This window comes from Mustelus asterias, chromosome 4 (assembly GCF_964213995.1).
Source record: "Mustelus asterias chromosome 4, sMusAst1.hap1.1, whole genome shotgun sequence".
NCBI classification, from domain to species: Eukaryota; Metazoa; Chordata; class Chondrichthyes; order Carcharhiniformes; family Triakidae; genus Mustelus; species Mustelus asterias.
Genome location: NC_135804.1, coordinates 110018852 through 110040616, shown reverse-complemented (window position 1 = coordinate 110040616; position 21765 = coordinate 110018852).

The window sequence follows — 21765 nt, the reverse complement described above, 5'->3', positions numbered from 1 at the left end:
TAAAAAGGTGAGCAGAGACTTGCTATAAATAATGATCAACTGCTTTGTTTCTACTACCTTTCTGTAGCCCTCAGGACTGGGGATGTTTAGAACGTTGGGAGACAGGTCAGGATTAGGGATTACATCCCCTTAATTGCAGTCATTTTGCAAATTCATTGGCTATTTGTGCACTTTCTGTCTGTTGTATAAATGCAGTTCCACATCACAGTACATTGATTGTACACACAAGGGTGGAAAACAGTACTGGTCACACACACACACACATACACGTGAAAGCAGCAAGGCGAAATACACACGTCTGAAAAGTAAAGGTAACATATGGGTGAAATAGGAAAAGTATATTATATGAAACAAGGAATGTCTGAAAAAAAATCAGGAATGAAATGAACATGGAAATTAAAAAGAAATGCAGAAGCATAGAATGAATATTGTGAAAAGCAACAGTAATACAGAAACATGTGAGAGATTTCAAAGGTAATCCAAGTAGCCATGGAGTAGATTCTAAAAACAATAACACATTTAGACTGAATCAACCATAAAGAATAAACCATGTGGAGAATAAGTAAAACCAGACAACCAACAAGTCAATGAAGCTTTTCTCTGTATTGGAATCCAAATCAAGAGAAACCTGGCACTGTTTGGGTTGAGGCATAAGTGTGAGTCAGCTCCAGAATAGGCTTATTGAAACTTTTTGTTTAGGAAGTAAAGTTTATTTATTAGTCACAAGTAGGCTTACATTCACACTGCAGTGAAGTTACTGTGAAAATCCCCTAGTCGCCACTCTCCGGCGCCTGTTCAGGTACACTGAGGGAGAATTTAATAGGAAACAGGAAAAGGGAAGGGGGCACATTTCAATGTTATTCTCACTCAAGCGGCCAATGATCACATTTCATACAACATTAAACTTTAATTTCAAGAATATCAATATGAAAGTAATACATTTCAAACAAGAGTAATTGATAAAAATAGCCATTAAATGCCAAGCAACAGAGTTGACAAATAATTTTTTTTGTTGCCTTTTTGCTGAAGACGCAGTGCTGAAGAGAGACAGAACAGACTAGGCCCTAGGTCACCAGGGAAGGGCTGAGGGGCAGGCCCAAACTAAGGAGTTGGATTTAACAAACGCTGACTTTGCATTCACTTCTGGTGGTGTACATTCTGTGCTGGTCTTGGCACAATTCATATGAATGCAGGGGGTCGGAAATGGGTTGCCTTTCAGCCTGGATTTTCTTTCTCTCCCGACCTGCTTTGTGGATAGGTCTTTGGGAGAGGGGATGAGGAAGGCAGTGTGTGTGTTTCCAGCCTACTCCAAGTCTTGGTGTTCTTGCACTCACACAAAATCACCCAGTGTTAACCACTCACATAGACACACACGTAACACGCACAGACTCTCACTCAAGACACGCACACAGGCTCTCTGACACACGCATGCACAGACTCTCCGACACATGCATACGCAGACTCTCTCACACACGCACCCACAGGTTCACTTTCTCACAGACTCTTCCAAACACAGATTCTCTCTCATACACACACAGATACACACAGAACGACTCTCTCTCACACACAGGCCAGGTCGGTTCCCCGCTACCTGGTGACATGGACGTTATTTGCATTCATGTGCATCTCATGAATATTCATTTAAACAGCTGGTATCCAAAATCCCATCAGGCCTTCAAATTTGGCGTCACACCAGTGGGAAAATACGTCAGCCTCATACCCATTTAAAAAAAGAGTGGTGTGCACAAGGCAGACTTCTATTTACTCGAGGCATCAAGATGAAAACAGTATACATAGCCTACCTCTCCTGTAGCGCAGAATGCCACTCCACTGGTTCATGCCCTTCAGCTCCATGCCCAGCTGGTCTTCATGGACAGCACTGCACTGTGGGGCTCACGGATCCTCCAATCCAACAGACCAAAGCTCGATCGGGAGGTGAGGTGGGGCCTGATGAAGACAGGGGGGCATTGTGGAAGGAGAGCTGTGCAAAGGCAGGTGGGAAGGGTGAGGGCTCACGATCGCAGGCAGAGGGGCAAGGAGGTGGCTGAGGATGATGAATAATGTAAGCAGAGGGGGGAGGGAAACTGCACTCCTATAGGCTGCACAAAACACTCACAACCACAGGGGGGAATGCACACGGGCACCAGGTGGAACGGGTGGAGGTCCATAAGGGACTTGGATGCCTCACAGGTGATGGGCTCGGTGGGAAGGAGACGGGGGATGGGTTAGGAATGCTCACCACAAAAATGACTGGATTCAGGATGTCGGCAGGGATGGTCGCTAGCGTGAAGGGTCACCCACTTAAAAATGGCTGAAGGCTCTGGTGCATCGCCCTCAAACTTATGCCAAGGAGAGGTACAACGCTGCTCACAGCTCCACATGATCCCCCATAGAGCAGACCACAGGACTGCTGAAGATGTGATTTGATTGCCTGGACAACTCAGGCGACTCTCTGCAGTACAGACTGGAGAGGGTTTCCTCCATGATCACAGCTGGCTGTGCCCTTCACAATCTGCTAATAAAGAGAGGTGAGTCCTCCCCATAAGGACCAGAGAATAGAGTGTGAGCAAAATGACAGGTGGGATGGTGGTGATGAGGGAGTGTCCGTGAGAGAATACATGTTGATATGTGTCCCCCACTAATGGATGAGTGAGAGTTGTCGTTTCAGTGTATGATGCCTTGCTGAGAATTTGATAGTGGAGGGGACTGAGAGGGCAACGACCCTGGTGGAGTGGATGAGAACATTCACTGCTCCTTGCACTGTGTGGTGTGCTTCTGGCCTGGTTGCCAGTCACAGTGACTGCCTGAGCAATGGCCTCCCAGGTTGGAGTGGTGAGGTTGGTGTGTTTCCCATAGCCAGTCTTTCATTGGGTAAAGGACATGCCTCTGTGCCCAGACTTTGAATCAAGGCCTAAATGATTGAATGGTGGTGCAGTCATCCTCTTGCGGCTGCTCGCTGTTTGCCTCTACACGCGTGTACGCACACACACTCGATCAGGTGGTGGTGTCCATGCCCTCTTCATATTTGGCAGGTCTGCCTAACCTCCAGCCACTTCCAGGCCCACCAACCTCCAGCTGCTCCAAGAGCTATCCAACCTGCAGCCACTCCCAGAGCTACCCCACCGCCAGCTGCCCCTGGGACTATCTGACCTCTGGCTGCTCCCAGGCCTTCCCAACCTATCCAACCTCCTCTCGATTGCCAGACACTTGTTGCTTCCTGCTTACTCTTCCACTCCCAAGCCCTTGTTGCTCCCCTTGCATTCTACTTTTATTTGTGGCCTCCCTGCTCACTCTGTCATTTTGCTCCTTATGCTCCTTCAGCCGGTGCCTGCACCAGAGGCCAAGAGAGAAAGCAAAGGAGCAGCCTCTTATCTTCACACCACACACTTCTCGTCCAATCAGAGAGCAGTTCTCTCCTGAATTTGTTGCTGATAGGTTACAGAATTCCTATGATACAGAAGGAGGCCATTCGGCCCAACAAGTTTGTACCGACCACAATCCCAACCAGGCCCTATTCCCATAACTCCATTTACCCAGCTAATCCCCCGATACTAGGGTCAATTTAGCATGGCCAGTCAACCTAACCTGCACATCTTTGGACTGTGATTGAGATAGAGGTTGAAATCACCAAGGATGAAAAGTCATTCACTGCAGAGGCTGAGGGAGGAAATCAGTGAAGAAATCTTCATGGTACTTGGGTGGGTGAAAGAAAATTAGGATTTTAACTGGGAGGCAAGAGGAACAAGTTGAGATGCTCAAAGTAGTAGCAGGTGCCAGTGGGGTAGGTGGGGGCAGGGAGGGCTAGCAAAACAGCCTTGTGATTTGGTGCTAATAGCAACATTATTACATCAATGATCTGGATGGAAGGAAGTGCTGGAAGATACAACAAAGTGGATAGTTTCATTCAGAGGCAAGATGGCATCATCTCTCAGCCAGGCACCAATACAACCATCCGCACTAAGCTCATGGATGGCAAGGGTCTTGTTTACAAGTGAAGGACATTCTCTCTTCCACCTTCTTCCGTCAGGAAAAAGATACAAAAATGAGGTCCTGTACCAACCGACACAAGAACAGCTTCTTCCCTGCTACCATCAGACTTTTGAATGGACCTACCTCATATTAAGTTGATCTTTCTCTACACCCTAACTATGACTGTAACACTACACTCTGCACTCTGTCCTTTCCTTCTCTACGAACGGTATGCTTTATCTGTATAGTGCACAATCAACAATACTTTTCATTGTATGCTAACACACGTGACAATGATGAATCAAATCAAATCAAATCAAAAAGAATGTTCTGGAGGGATATCCACGGATGGGCGGTGAAAGCTGATCCACTGGGAGAGCCTACAGGATGAGCACTGGGAGGGGTAAGTTGTACGTGAAGGAGATTGACAAGATTATTCCCCAGTGTTTATGGGGGGGTGGTTTGGGGTAATATTGGTGTGAGAGCAGAATGGGGCAGTGTGATTCCTTCTCATAAGGAGGAAGCAATGTGTGCCTCGATGGGCCATTCGAGGGATGACAAAAGAGGCGCGGAGAAAAACTGGGGGCTTATCTAAGAGGGAATCAAACAGGGGATGGTGACAGGAGAGGAAGAAGGTCGAGGAGAGTTAAAGGTTGGGGATTTAGAGGGGCATAGAAATATAGAAATTAATCATAGAATCCCTACAGCGCAGAAGGAGGCCATTTGGCCCATCGAGTCTGCACCGACCACAATCCCACCCAGACCCTATCCCCATAACTCCACTTATTTACAGTGGATATTAAGGGGCAATATATTAAATTGCCCCTGATATTAAGGGGTAATTTATCATGGCCAATCATCCTAACCCGCACATCTTTGGAATGTGGCAGGAAACCGGAGCACCCGGAGAAAACCCACGCAGACATGGGGAGAATGTGCAAACTCCACATAGGCAGTGACCTGAGGCCAGAATTGAACCCGGGTCCCTGGTGCTGTGAGGCAACAGTGCTAACAACTGTGCCACCGTGCCGCCCACTAGAAACAAGAGTAGGCCATTCGGCTCTTCGAGCCTGCTCCACCATTCATTTTGATCATGGCTGATCATCAAATTTTAATATCCTGACCTCACCTTCCCCCCACCCCTCCATATCCCTTGATCCCTTTAGCCCCAAGAGCTATATTTAATTTCTTCTTGAAAGTATATAACATTATGGCCGTGACTACCTTCTATGGTAGTGAATTCCACAGATCCACAACTCTCTGGCTAAAGAAATTTCTCCTCACCTCAGTCCTAAAAGATTTACCCCTTATCCGCAAACTATGTACCTGAGAGAGGAGAATTGAAAACAGGCATGATGACAGGTGAAAGGCATAAAGATAACAAAAGTAAAAGCGAGGGAGAAAATATTGGAAACAGAAGTGATGGGTTCATATCTGGAATCAGGAAAACAAATTGAATAAATAGGACACATGAAAAGGAAACAATTTTCACAAGACTTCAAGGAGCCGCAAACTAACTTGGTGACGTTGCAGAGTTCCATGGCAAAGAGCAAGTGAAGGTCAAGTTAATTTCAACTTATACAGAATATTTGAAATGGAAGAAAAGAAAGGAGGCATGGTAAGGATATCAGTCAGCGCTTTAGCTGCAATTGGCATCAGCCACCAACCAGGTCGACTGGTCTTAGCACCCCTACCTACCCCTGCCCGAAAGAGACTGCCTCTGCAAGCTCTCGACCGGCAGAAAGGCAGTTGCAGATTTTTCCAGTCACTTCAAGGGCACCTGCAACACAGGCAGGGCACTGCTATTGGGAGACAAGCTCATCACTATCCTCAACTGTTCAGCTTCCAGCTGATTCCAGGCTAATGCTACTCCTATCAGCTAATGTGCTGATTATGTATGCATCAAACAGATGACTGATGCATCTGTCAGCCCGGCCAGCACTTTCATCTTTCTGACTCAGAGAGCAACAGGGAGACAACTTCACAATGTTGCTGCGTTTTAGAAAATACAGGAAGCCATGCGGCCAATAGCTTCCTGCTTCTTTTCTATAACAATTTGCCCAGTCTCGTTGATTCCTTGTGGTTCTCCCAGTGCTGATTCCTGAAAGTCACTCACACCTTTCACTGGAATGTGGGTGGCCGCCCTGTTACTTTCACACTGCTGAAGAAATGTACTATTATGGTCTGGATCACTTTCAGTACTGGTGGTTTGCTGTACATTCCAGCCCCACAGTAACAAAACAGAATAAGTGTTAAAATACTGATTGAAAGATACGTTTTCAAACAGAGCTCACGTTACAATATGAAAACAAAACATTGCAGGAGATTTGAAATAAAATAGAAAATGCTGAGAATATTCAGCAAGACGGGCAGTAACCTGTGGAGCATTAATAGGCTGAATTTTAACACTGGGGTGAAAAACAGGTCCCAATCCCGCACTTGCCAGCAGTGAGACAGGCTTGGCAATTTTACCCAATAGTGGCAGCCTCCAAATTGACCCGACACCTGATTAAGATCGACAGGTAAGCCCTGGATCACACCAGCCCAGTCAGAGGCTGGCAGCTCTGAAGCCTCAGCAGCGCCTGTGGCAGAGTTGGACACTGCTGAGACAGGCAGGAGAACTTGGGGGTGCCTCAAAATAGGGGGTGCCTCAGGAAGAGCAGGAAAGCTTAAAATTCAAGATGGCCAAGGCAGTAAGTCACGTCATGGTAGAACAAACCACTCCAGGGAAGAGGGCCATTGGGGCTCAGGAAGTGGCCTTTATATGGTCTCCTCTGTGGGAAATGGAGCTTCCGGCTTCAATGTTCTCCACCCCCCACACCGGACTGCCACAGTGAGGCTGCTTCTACGAAGGTGTGAATCGCAGAACGTTTGTCATCTGAAGGAATGAAGAAGAGAGGATATGAGTTAAAACTAAAATCTTCAAACAAAAAGGGAACAGAAAGGGAGCAGAAGTGATGGTTGGAGATTGTGGAACTCAGTGTTGAGTCTAGACGATTCTAACATGCCTATTTGAAAAATGAAGTGCCGTTTCTCAAGCTTATACGGAGTTTTATTGGAACATGGCTGAGAGCAGAGAATCCAGTGTGAAAGTATGGTGGAGATTAATAAGACAGGCCACCAGAAGCGCAGGTTCACTCTTGCCGACAGATAGTGGGGGGTCTTTTGCAATGTAGTCAGCTAATCTGCTCTTTCCATTGAAGAGCAAACCACAGCATGAGCAGCGAATACAGTACAATAAGCTGAAAGAAGTCCAAGTAAATAGCTGCAAGAAGTGTTTTGGATCTGGATGGTGTGGTGAGGGGGTAAAAGGGCAGGTGTTGCACCTACTGTGCATGGTGCCTTGGGAAGGGGAGGGGAGGGGAAGATGTTTGGTGGTGGCATCAAGCTGCAGGTGGTGAAAAGAATGGAGGGTGATTTGTTGAATATGGAGGCTGATGGGGTGAAAGGTGAGGAGAAGGGGAACCCGATCATGGTTCTGGGGTGGGATGGGAGCAGGGTGACTGTTGAGTGGGGAGGAGAAGGCGTAAGGGCAGAAGTGCTTGAAATAGGACCTGTAAACCACAGTGGAGGTTGGGCAGGAATCTTCGGCTGAGGAAAAGTTTTTAAAGTTGATTTATTTACATAAATCATTACATTACATTCACACTGCAATGAAGTTATTGTGAAAATCACCTAGTCGCCACACTCCGGCACCTATTTGGGAACACTGAGGGAGAATTTAGCATGGTCAATGCACCTAACCAGCACGCCTTTCGGAATGTGGGGGGAAACCAGAGCACTGGAGGAAACCCATGCAGACACGGGAAGAAGATGCAGATTCTGCAGACAGTGACCCAAGCCAGGAATCGAATGCAGGTCCCTGGTGGTGTGAGGCAGCAGTGCTAACCACCATGCCAGTGTGCCACTTATGAGATGGAGACAGGGAAACTGGGAGAATGGAATGGAGTCTTTAAAGGATGCAGTGTGTGCGAAGAAACTGTGAAGAAGTGTGGTTGAGGCAGCCGTGAGAGTCAATAGGTTTATAGTGAATATTTGTTGGTTGTCTTCAATTCTGCGGATAGGCTGAGAAGTCAAGGAAGAGAGGGGACGAGTCGGAGAAGATGAGAGAAGAGTGGAAGTTTGAAGCAAAGTTGATAAGTTTCCCTATCAGGGACCTTTGCAAGTCTCACACCCACAACTCACAGGTCACACACACTGGCAGCTATTCAGTTACGACAGCCAAATCACCCAAACATATTTCATGACACTGGCTGACATACTTCCCTCATTCTTACAGGAGAAAGTGCCTTTAACAGGCAGCCTAAATGGACTGGAAGAAAAGCACCTCTATGGTCTAACTCTCATCAGGGTGCAGGTTATCATGGGAAGGGGCATCTCTGAGGCTGCAGCTGAGGCAATTGATGATGGGGGTAATAAAAGCAAAACGCTGTGCGGCTGCTGGAAATCTGAAATAAAATTAGAAAAAGCTGGAGAAATTCGACAGGTCTGGCAGCATCTGTGGAGAGAGAAAGAGTGTTAACATTTCGAGTCCGTGTGACTCTTCATTCTAATGATGGAGGTATCTGCATACCAAATTCTCCTCGCATTCTACTTCACACTCATCCCTCAAGCTCTTCTGACAGACAAGGTGCAGAGGGTGAAGGCATGGACTTCTTATTTTCTCCTCTCCACCCATCACACCCAACCCTTGTCCTTTTCTTCAATTCAGATGCCAAAGAATTGAAAGTTGTTCAGTGGAAGAAGGGCAAAATGTAAGTGAAGATGAGAAGGTATCATCACTCAATCTCCAGTGTCAGCCATCACTCAGATTCTGATACTGTGTCCAGATTCTTCCCAGCCCCTAGGAGGTGGTTTTGGAGGCAGGGTGACAGGGGAAATATCGGAATATCCCATTGGGACAGCTCCCCGACGCTGTCCCCGCTCTGGGTGAGTTTACTAGGAGTGGACTGCCATAGCAGTTGGCAACGTACACCACGGAGGCGAGAAGCCAATCAGGGCAATTAAGGCCTCCTCCATTTTCCACACCATTGGAACTTCTTCGATACTCCAGATCCTGACAAAGTTTTGGGGTTGGGCCCCCAGTGGGAGATGGGAGGCCCATCAGAGCTTGTTATCCATGCCCCTACGACAGAGCCATAGGGCTGAAACAGTCACAGCTGCAGTCAAAAATATTCTTCTGGAGGGGTGTCCCCTCCGCACTGAAGGCTCCAACTGCTCAGGGACTTCTTTGTTATGGAACTTTTGGCAGCCTTTTAGGAGCACCTCCATATTGAGGCACCTTCGCACTGATCTCCTGCCTTAGCATTGCCCACCTCTCTCAAAGAGGCTGCCGGTGGGCCAGTCCAGTCTCACTGAGCATCCTGAGTCCCTTTTCTGCCTGCCATTCTGAATTGGAGGGAACGTGGAGTTAGCTGTTATGTGGCCGCCTCACATTAGATCGCAATGTCATTCAAGCACCAGACACCAGCACACTCGGGACCTTGAAATGAACCTGACTCTTGATTACTTTCTGGACAGGATTCCCTAGCATCCCTGTGGTGTCTTTCTCACGATGGGAGGTGGGGCGCCATTGGCTCATGGTGGGATCTTCTGGTCTGCTACTGTCAATGGGATTTCCCATCGACTCCTTCCCACACTGCCGGAAAACCCGTGGTGGGAGTAGGAGTGCCTCCCTAATGAGTTAGAATAGAGTTGGAGTACTGCATACAGTTCTGGTCACCACACCAATGGGAAGAAGAGATTTACAAGAATATTGCTTTGATATTCTGTCCCAGCAACAAACTCCTTTCCCCAGCCACCAACTCCATCCCACCCACTGGCAACTAGCTGAGCATGAACCACACTGTTTGCAAGCCTTGTGTCATATTTGACCAGAGAAACTGGATGAAACACACGCAGACATGGGGAGAATATGCAAACTTCACACAGGCAGTCACCCAAGGCTGGAATCGAACCCTGGTCCCAGTGCTGTGGGGTAGTAATGCTAACCACTGTGCCACCCCCTATTTCCTGACATATTCACCGACTGATAAATATCCTTTTTTGTAATACAGTCAGTTATTGATTCATTCTAGAGAAATGAAAGCATAACTGGATAGTGGATGGATAATAAGAATACTATCTCAGTATTAAGAAGACCAAACCAAGAATTCTGTCAAGGAAACATTATAATAATGCTGACTCTCCATCTACATGCCAAAAGACATAAAAATAGTCTCCAGTTAACAATATTATTGTCCTTGGTATTCAATTTACTACACTGAAGCAACTTAGTAACTAAGATGTCTGGTAAACCAGCAGAAAAGTATATGTCCTTGAGTCAGCTTATCTTTTGAAATCATCTGTGTGTATCTGTTTGGCAGACTATTGGGAAGACCGATTTGTTGTTGTAAGCTGAAGAAAGTCCAAAACTATGCAGATATGAAAGTAGGTTTGAAAGGAATGGATGTTGTTCATATTAGATTCCTCCTACTCATACAGCAGTGTAATACAGCAGGGCTTCCAATCCTCTACAACATTACAACCAAAGCAACAGCACAAAATTTCCTAGTATATAAACCAGAACAATGTGTTGGTGTCAAGAACACATGTAGGTGAAGTTGTACCTCAACATATGCTGTCAATGCTAAAAGTTCATATATAATAAATGAAGCTTCACTAGTCAATCCTCCTGCCTATGAAACTCTGTCAACTGAGAATCCATCCCTTGTGCACTGTAATTTAAACAAAATATTCACTATCACTTAAGTTGGAGAACAGCACAGTTGGAGCATTTATTCATTAGGCTATGGAAATCTATGTCTGTTTATGTTTCATTCTATACAATTTTTCCTTCATTGCAGTGTTAATGTAAGCCTACTTGTGGCACTGATAAATAAATAAACTAAACACCTAGGAAGTGCATTCAGATGTGAAAACCGGCACATAGAATTCTGAAAAGTAAGAATAATGTGCAAGTGAGAAAAATGAATCTAATTTCACACACCATTATGAGGAATGACAAAGAGAAAGCAAATGTGAGTTAAGCCAGCAACTCATCCCACATGGACAACTTGAAAATGGATTGTCAGGATACAAAACAGGAATGGCTGCCCCTGTGAAAAGGATCACTCTGTTGCCACAAACTTCTTTGCAGAAATTTGGGGAAAGCTGGGGAATGGGCATGGTGGTCACAATGCATGATTAACTTACACCCCTACATCGTGAGACAGGTGCCAAGCAAAGTCCACACTAACTTAAATGATAGTGACAAGCACCCTAGCGTTAAGCTGCTGAGTGGCTGTGCGTTTCAGCAGCAGACCCACACCTAAGCAAGGCTAGCACCACCTAAAGTGAGCCTGGAACTGCTTAGAGTTTATCATCAGCAAGAGAGATGAAAACAGTGTTATAAAGGTCTTGGTGGAAGAGGTGCACAGGAGGGCAGATTCTCCCTCAGGAGCCTGGAGGCCCTCCAGGAGATATTACAAAGGCAGTGGGAACAAGGTACCATTGCAATTGATGCCAGCAGTCTCACATTGACCTCACAAAAGTCATCATGGTCAGTGAACACATTCCCTTGCCATTTCCTATAAGTGAATTACTATCTTCACAAACTGCTCAATTCACCACAATCCCTTCATCATCTACTATGGGTGGGATTTTCCAACCCCCCCGTAATGTGTTTTCTGACAGTGGAGATGGTTTGCTATTGGCCACTGCTGAGGTTTTCCAGTCCCACTAATGTCCACAACATTTTGTATAACTCATCCATCCTGCTGATGGGGAACCCACTGCGGGGAGTATTTTGGTGAGTCCAGAAGATCCTACTGGCAGGAAGGGCTGGAAAATCCCACCAGTCCGACAGACATGCTGGTTAGGTGAATTGGCCATGCTAAATCCTCCCTCAGTGTACCCGAACAGGCGCCGGAATGTGGCAACTAAGGAATTTTCACAGTAACCATTATGGTATTAATGTAAGCCTACTTGTGACATAAATAAGCTATTTAAAAAACCTACATGTCTCTTTCATCAAGCAAGACTCAAAGATAATATTCATAGTGTTACAACCCAAATGGGAGGAATATGCAATTTATTCAGCCCCAAAACTCCACAGATCACACCAGAAGTGTAAATGTTGAATTCACTTCCAAAATGGCGAATTGTTTATTTTCACTATTGTTAGACCCAGAGTAAAAGACTTTAATCAGACTTCTTCTCAATAAACTCATCCAGATTGATTATGAAACAAAAATTTGTCTCATAAAAAACAAGATGCAAAAACTGGTTGACATACAATTTATAATCCAGAAGTGTAACTATGTAACCCTTTAAATCCCAACCTTCCCACACATATAAACAAAGGACAAAACAAATGGGGTCTTTGCAGAGTTTGGGGTAAAAGAGAAAAACATCTTCAAGCCAACTTAATCAAAAACCTTATGAAAAAAGATAAAGTTTGAAGGGTTTTTACACTGTCAATCTGGTGCTCCCATGTATGAAAATACATCACTGCTCACATCTGACTGCAGTTGTCTGGAGGTTCTTTCCAAAGGAGCTTCAGTATTAAAGAGAAAAGAGTCAATGTCCTTGGGATTTTTCTCTTGTCTCAGTTCCCCAAGTTTCTAAATATAGACTAGTTATACGAAGGTAAGGATTTCTCACTGGATACTGATAGCTACACTGAATTCCAATTGGGATAGGAAGAGAGTGAGTTGGGAAACCTTCTTCTTTTTGGTTTATTCCCAAAACTCAATCCAATAAAGAAGTTTAAAGCAGAAAACTCATCTCAGTCAGGTGGTTTCTAGAAAATCACCAGGGCCCAACTGCCTGAAAACAGTGTTGGAGGTGGGGCTGGGTTTGGTGGGGTTGGGGTGGGGTGGGGGGGCGGCGGGGGGGAGGGGGCGGGGGTGGGCAGGTTCTCCGGAAATCAAAGTTCAACTCACCAAATAGTTCTTGTCTCCTCAGATAACTTGCTGGTCATTTAGTCAAGTGTCTTCTTGGAAAAGGCAGTTTTTTGATTTGATTTATTATTGTCACATGTATTAACATACAGTGAAAAGTATTGTTTTTTGCGCACTATACAGACAAAGCATACTGTTCATAGAGAAGGAAAGGAGAATGTGCAGAATGTAGTGTTACAGCCATAGCTAGGGTGTAGAGAGATATCAACTTAATGGGATGTAGGTCCATTCAAACGTCTGATGGCAGTAATGAAGAAGCTGTTTTTGAGTCAGTTGGTACGTGATCTCAGACTTTTGTATCTTTTGCTTGACGGAAGAAGGTGGAAGAGAGTTTTTGCTTACACTCCAAAGTGAACTTGAGCCTTTTAAAAAAAAACTCAGGTCAGTTCTCAAATAACTCAATGCCCTTCCAATTTCTAATGAGCATATAATTCTTGGAGATGTGTATTCATAACAATAGCCTCACCTCACCCTTACTTATTTAGCTCTGTTATAAGCTTCACAGCTACATTGCTATGACCAGATGGGAAGGAGTGAACCAGCTTCCTTCTATTCAACCTTCTTTCTTGATCACAATAAAGGATTAAATTTAGTTTTCTTGAGGATATGCCTTTTCTTAATCCAAATGTATTTAACTATTTATGTAGTGAGTAATAAAGATCCAATAAAACAACGTTTTCTTGAGTTAAAGAAAGAGCAAATTTATTAACCACTGATCAAGAGAATAAATATAATAAAAATGTGACATCACACGTTATCAGGTTATATAAATAAGGGGAGATAGAGCAGAATATACAGTTAAGTGTCCTTTGGTTGTTCTTGAGGCATAGTCTGGAATTGTCCAATCATTTACGCTGGTGGGATCTTCCAATCCCGTTGACGGCTCACCCCGCCACAGATTTCCCGGCAGGGAGGGGTACATTCAATGGGAAAGCCTGTTGAAAATGGTGAGCACAGTAAGAAGTTTAACAACACCAGGTTAAAGTCCAACAGGTTTATTTGGTAGCAAAAGCCACACAAGCTTTCGAGGCTCTGAGCCCCTTCTTCAGGTGAGTGGGAATTCTGTTCACAAACAGAGTTTATAAAGACACAGACTCAATTTACATGAATAATGGTTGGAATGCGAATACTTACAACTAATCAAGTCTTTAAGAAACAAAACAATGGGAGTGGAGAGAGCATCAAGACAGGCTAAAAAGATGTGTATTGTCTCCAGACAAGACAGCCAGTGAAACTCTGCAGGTCCACGCAACTGTGGGCATTACAAATAGTGTGACATGAACCCAATATCCCGGTTGAGGCCATCCGCGTGTGTGCGGAACTTGGCTATCAGTTTCTGCTCAGCGACTCTGCGCTGTCGTGTGTCGCGAAGGCCGCCTTGGAGAACGCTTACCCGAATATCAGAGGCCGAATGCCCGTGACCGCTGAAGTGCTCCCCAACAGGAAGAGAACAGTCTTGCCTGGTGATTGTCGAGCGGTGTTCATTCATCCATTGGGGAAACTATGCAGACGCTGCGACAACGGATGAATGAACACCGCTCGACAATCACCAGGCAAGACTGTTCTCTTCCTGTTGGGGAGCACTTCAGCGGTCACGGGCATTCGGCCTCTGATATTCGGGTAAGCGTTCTCCAAGGCGGCCTTCGCGACACACGACAGCGCAGAGTCGCTGAGCAGAAACTGATAGCCAAGTTCCGCACACACGCGGACGGCCTCAACCGGGATATTGGGTTCATGTCACACTATTTGTAACGCCCACAGTTGCGTGGACCTGCAGAGTTTCACTGGCTGTCTTGTCTGGAGACAATACACATCTTTTTAGCCTGTCTTGATGCTCTCTCCACTCCCATTGTTTTGTTTCTTAAAGACTTGATTAGTTGTAAGTATTCGCATTCCAACCATTATTCATGTAAATTGAGTCTGTGTCTTTATAAACTCTGTTTGTGAACAGAATTCCCACTCACCTGAAGAAGGGGCTTAGAGCTTCGAAAGCTTGTGTGGCTTTTGCTACCAAATAAACCTGTTGGACTTTAACCTGGTGTTGTTAAACTTCTTACTGTGTTTACCCCAGTCCAATGCCGGCATCTCCACATCATGAAAATGGTGAGACCAGGAGGTCCTCCCACCAGCCAATGATAGGCCGCCTCCTTGGCCATCACAAATCACATGACAGCTTGCGTGGAAAATCCAGCCCGCAGATTTTTAAATATTGTGACCAATTTGATTAGCTGGTTTCATGGATGCGGTCATATGTAGAAGATGTTTCATTTATCATGAGATCTCATTCAATGGTAAATTTCTAGTAAAGTCGACTTCTGAACTGGTTGAAACATTGTTCCAACAGAGAGAGTAAAGTAAAGTAAGGTAAAGTTTATTTATTAGTCACAAGCAAGGCTTACATTAACACTGCAATGAAGTTACTGTGAAATTCCCCTAGTTGCCACACTTTGGCGCCTGTTTGGGTCAATGCACCTAACCAGCACATCTTTCAGACTGTGGGAGGAAACCAGAGCACGCGGAAGAAACCCACGCAGACACGGGGAGAACGTGCAAACTCCACACAGACAGTGATCCAAGCCAGGAATCGAACCCATGTCCCTGGCACTATGAGGCAGCGACGCTAACCACTGTGGTACCGTGCCACCAGAAGTGGAGAAAGCACAGCTTTTCAGCCTGTTTCCTCTGTTGAAAACTTTCTTGACAGCACTTGTGACTCTTGCAATCTCTCTGCAGTGCCTATAGCTTGGCCTGTTCTACTTCACCCCTTTTGTATTTCCAAGGGGTTTCAGATGGGTCTGCCTGTTGCAAACATTGCTTCAATATTCAGCATTTTGCATTTTAAAGTCTCTTCCTCAGAAAGTAGAGTTTCGATGGATCTTTGAATGATAGGAAATGTCTCTCTCCCTCCCCTCAAGGTGTCGTGCTTGATTTTTCACCTCCACCTTGAAAAGTGGCCTTGCATTTTTAATTAGTTAATTCTGTCTCATTTCAAATTACAAAATTTCCAGTCAGTTGAAATTTTCCATCAGAAAATGAGGGACATAGCTTCGTGACATCTCTCAGAGGGCCAAACAGGAATCTGATACATTGAGAGAGAGCCTTGCTTGTTTTCTCTTTGCATGAATTCTCAGTTTTCCAAACGCCCAAACAGAAAAAAAAACAGGCTGAAACCCAACCTCACTGCAATTAGCTTTCTATTTACCCTTTGTTTCTTTGCTGTTCACCCCATGGCAATTTTAGTTCACATAGAAATTTCTTGGAACCAATGATGTTTAACCAGGAAATGAATTAATTATCTTTCAAAATACGCCCCAGCCCACTTTATTCTTAAAGGGACATCACACAAAAGAAAATACATGTTTTTCTCCATCCACGGGTCATCACAATTGCAGTAAGAAATCTCACAACACCAGGTTAAAGTCCAACAGGTTTATTTGGCAGCACAAGCTTTCGGAGCACGGCCCCTTCATCAGGTGAGTGAGGAGTTGTGTTCACAAACAGGGCATATATAGACACAAACTCAATTTACAAGATAATGGTTGGAATGCAAGTCTTTACAGGTAATCATCACAATTGCAACAGTCTTGACTAAGGCCATGGTTAGCGGTAGGCTGAAATTGTTGATGATATGTTTCTATCTCTTCCACATTCTCACATCCCTCTGTATCTCATTCCACAATCTCTTCAGAGTTACAAGGTGTAGCTGGTGTAAGCATACTTCCTACTTACTTCTTCCCACTTTCCTCACCGCAGTCCCAACCTCATATCTTTCTCGTTACATTTACGAAGAACTGTTACATAATGAAGCGAGTGCATGTTGGTTATGCAGGTGCATGATTTGTAAGAGAAGCAGGACACTGATGATGAAGAAACACCATCACTTGGTTTCACGCTGCCACCAGTGGAGAAAATTGAATTGTACATACTTTAGCCTGTAGTATAGAAGCAAGCTCCGCACATGGTGAATTATGGAATAACTGATGTACAGCTAGGGTAGAGAGAAAAGTTAATGCAGATTCTAGCTCCCCAAAGGGCAAGGCCACACTGACGCATTCTGCTGCAGAGGATTCAGGTAAGGAATTTTGATGTGGGGGGACACTGAGAAAGGAAGATGAATATGAACACAGAAATGTTGCATTGGCAGACCGGTCAGAAAGACTAATGCCATTGACAAGGAAGATGGAGGAGTCTAACTTCAACTTGGCACTTTGTGTAGAACTTGCAGCATGGAATTGGTGGTGGCCAACTCTTGTCCATTCGACTTGTTCTTTATGGTTGTGTGCTAATTTCTCCTATAATCATGAAGATTAGTATAATACATGTGCAGGTGACATCCCATTGGCCCAAGATGGGGGCTCCCAAATGCCGCCTTCATATGTCCCTGCTCTCCAAGGACGTGGCAGGTTCAGCAAAGATAGAGCTGGGTCTCACTGAGATACAGCCATATAACTGAAAGAATATATTGCTGCCGCACCTGCTTGTCACTGCTTGGCTGCCCAATCCCTCCCTATCTAGCTCATTGTCTCACTTTGACACATATAAGCCCCAAAAAGGAAAACTGTTTGGAGGTTTCACCCCAGTTGAGCAAAGAAGGTCATCGATGTGTTTAGGGCACCACTACAAGGACTGGCTCCGGGGGATGTGCTGGTGGAGGTGGTGAGGTGGGGGAGGGAGGGGGGCCATGGTGTGGTGATCCCATGGCTTCTGATCTACTTTTCAATCTCCATCCAGAGTTACTTGACCTTTCTTACTTTCCCTTCGGAAGAGAACTTCCTGCCTTTCCCTTATAAGGAGGTCATGCTAAAACATGGGGCCTAGTATCTCTCTCCGTCATAGTAGCAGTAGCCCCCTGGCCTGCTCCTTGGGCTTTTAGATCTGCCTTTGGGGTTCTGGAGTCTTCAGGTCTGACACAAGGTCCTTCAACAGTGTTGTTAAGGCAATCTTTAGCAACAGGGCAGCGCGGCATGCAGGCTGGCAACTTTTTCAATGTGGCATGACTTATGAATCAGGTGATGCTACTATTCGTACCTTGTTGCCTGCCCCCAGTCATCATTTGGACAAGTTCCAAATCTCCAGGCAGTTGATTAGCCACATGTCGGGCACGTGACACCTGCTTCTAGTGCTGCTGCCGTGACCTACAATGTCCAAATACACTTCAGCCCATAGAGTTTATGTTAGTAGTTAGCACTTTTATACGCAACAACATCAGTTCAAGAGAAGATTGGCACATGTTACTTTCCATGAAGCAACATTTGCATTGTCAGCTTTAGTTTGCCTCAGTGGTGGAGGAAGGACGTTGCATTGTTCAAAGAGTAACATCTCCACAAAGAAACAATGGAGGACAGAAAAGGCAGCACGTTATAGTGGACGCTCTGAAACTAACTGTTTACAATAGAGAATCTCTTCAAGATAGCAAGTTCGCTCTAAACCATCCAATATGTTTGTTTTCCAGCAGTGAATTTCTCACAGACGGGATAGTTAGGAATTATTAATTTGCTTTTTAGCCTATTTAAAACTGTTCCAGATTACAGAGAGGGCAGGCACATAAGATAAGATAATAATGGATAAAAAACCTGCTTTTTCTGGGGCATACTTCATGAGTAGAGCAAATAAAACTTCCAAAATATGTCTATCGAGTAAGTCTCAGCCTTGAAAAGGCTGCAGGGAATCTACCAGTGAAGCCAAACATTAAAATAGAAATGTAGAATATGTAATTGGAAAAGTCTCTGGATGTTTCCTGATACAGATCATTCCGTTCCTTCTAGGGAATGTTGCAGCGTGGGGTTCTGATTGCCATGACCCTCTAATTGGCCAGGTTATGCCCAACATCTCACTCACAGATTTTAGTTACGTTTTACAAATTGATTCATTTTATTTTGTACCATCACAACTCTCCTCTCTGAAATAACTCTTCCACTGGGAAGATGTAAACATTGATCAATGGACTATCTTTACCTGCAATGGCAATTCTGATAATAAGTACAGGTGCCTGATGACAATGGCGATTTACTGACCCTGAACATGCTTGCCGCAGTTCCTCCTCTGTACAGCAGTAAAGTCCTCACAGTTTCTGGCAACATGACTCTTGGTATTCACTACTGGTGAATCCAGTATTCACTATTGGTTATTTGTATAGTTTGTAAGAAATATATTGTTCCTCATGAGATTATTCTTTGACATAAATACAAAATACATTAAAAATGCTATAATTTATCCAAATGTTCAAATATTTTTCTTCAGTGTTTGGATGGAGCATTTCTAATAATGAAACACTGGATTACGGTATATAATTAACATTCTGAAGACTTCCTTCAACAGAATCAGTGTTGTACTCAAACTATTTGTCTTTCTTCATACTCCAAACATTATTCATGAATATTAATTATATACCTAATGATTAACTTTGTGCATATAAAATTTATGCCCACTGCCTTGGAGCCTGGAGGCTTAAAAGCTTGTTCACTGGTATAAAAAACATGGTCATTAACTACAGCAATTAAAGTGAATTAAATATGCTAATGATTAATCACTGCACCGCCAGCATAAGTCATATATCATCACAGCAGCCTATGGCAATGTAAATGTACCACGTATCATGCCACCACTCTGTTTACACTATAAATTGCAGTTTAAAGCTAATCCTCGCCACAATTCCACATTCAGCACATCAAACATGCTTTGCTTCCTTATACTTTTCCCTCCCTTGTTACTGAACAGAGTCCGGCTATCTATATGATGGTCCTGCACCACTATGTCCCCCTCTCATTTGGTAACCAAACCACAGAATTCTACAACTTCACTCTGTATTGTCACCTGTAACATTCTGTGCACTACATGAGATCCGGGAGGTCACTCAACAATTAGACCAACGCATAGGATGATGCAAAGAATTGCAATAGCTCACTCGGGCAGTGTGAGTTCATATTTTGAACTCCACTCAGCAGCCACACCCACTAACGGTAAATGCTAAAATTTCATCCTTCATAAGTATCACCTGACTGTTCAAAATATGATGAAGTACAACAAGGATTATCAAGATGTTTGATTCCCTGGGAAAGACATGGTTCCAAACCTGCATTCCAGGTGTAATTTTGACCTTTACCGCTATAACTTCCTTGAAAACATCCATTGTATAGCTGATAGAGTTAGTGTTTTTCTCTGATTCCTTTAAGGATCTATTATTACTGGAGTGAATTGTTCAGGATTTCTGATTAGTTGCAAAAAAATATTGATTGCAAGAATAAATGATCTCTGTATTTGGCTTTTTAAATTCCAATAAATTACAGAGTGCCCAGAATACATGCAAAGCAGAATATAATATGCCAGGATTTTCTTCCAAAGTGACAACATGTTAAATGCACACACTGTTACTGATGTACAAATTGCCCAGCATCTTGACCCAAGGAAGAGATAGCTCGTGAATTGCAACTCACAAGTTGCTGGACAATTTGAACATTAATTACAGCGTGTTCATTTAATATGTTAGCACTGTGGAAAGAGCAATTCGCCTTTCCAGCAACTTTTCTGAAGGATGAGGGAAAATATCTAAACAGGGCACAGCAAGAAATATCCTGCTCCAACATAGATTGAACCATTATAAACAACACTGATCAGACTGCACATTGCCATGCACCACAGCTATATGCAGCTTGCATATAGTACATCAAACAGCATGCACCCTCTATGCCCCATCTTACACTGAGCATATAGGACACACAGCACTAAAGAAACACTAAGCATGTTGAGAGCAGCAGAAGTACTGTAGATCCAACATATAAAACAATAAGCCGAAAGCACAAACAGAAATTCTGCATCATAGGCAGTACATAACCAAAAAACACATAGAGCAAAATAGTGCAAAAATATACACAGCATAGAACACAAAGCAATCAACATAAAACAGTGCATCATATATGTGGAACACATCACAAACACAATGCAAAGTGCACAGGTCACCAAATGTGGAAGACTGCAAACAGAATCCTCATTTCCAACACAAAATGTCACAAGTTATTCATTCTTACTCCCAATGTAAAATGTTCATTCCCAGAGAAAGCCTTTCTATGTTTCTCATGGTTTTAAACCCAGTGCAAAATGTAGTTTTATCACTGGGCAATCCTACAATCAATGCAACTGTTCAGGTATCATAATCTGGAATCGAAGTCCGAACATAAGTGCTTTTTAAAAAAATTTCCATGACAAGCGATAGATTTAGAAATATTTCTGTCATTAAAAAAGTATTTTCAGTCAGACAGAGATATATATATAATAAATAATGATTTGTGTAAATCAGTTCTTATGCTGCATGGGACAAACTCACATAAATTGAATTGACAGGTATGGAGCGAATGAAAGGGAGTCTGACTCCATTTCTACCACTGCTCCGCTATTTGTGACTCTGTGGCTGTCTACTGCCCTGATTGGAAGTGACACACACACCTGCCATTCTGAACTGCTGGCAATTAGAGCTTCTGTGAGCTGCTCCCAGCATCCACGGTCAAATCCACTAACTTGCTCTTAGCATATTCTCAATGTCATTAATGGGCAGCATTCAAAGGCCTTGTGGGAAAATCAGGAAGCCTATTGTGTTCTCCTTCCATTGTTTAGCTTACTAATAGAGAGAATGCAGTAAAGGAGCCATTTACAATATCAGTGTTAATATCATTTTATGCACCCACATATAAGCACAAAGTATTCAAAATTCCTGACATTTAATATGACAAATTCTAGATAGAAAGTGATTTGACATCCGCGTGGCTCCTGCTTTCAACTCTTTTTTGGTGAATACAAAGGAGTGAAAATTTCTATCAAATGAAAAGAAATTAAAAATCCAGAATCATCGTCTGACAACATC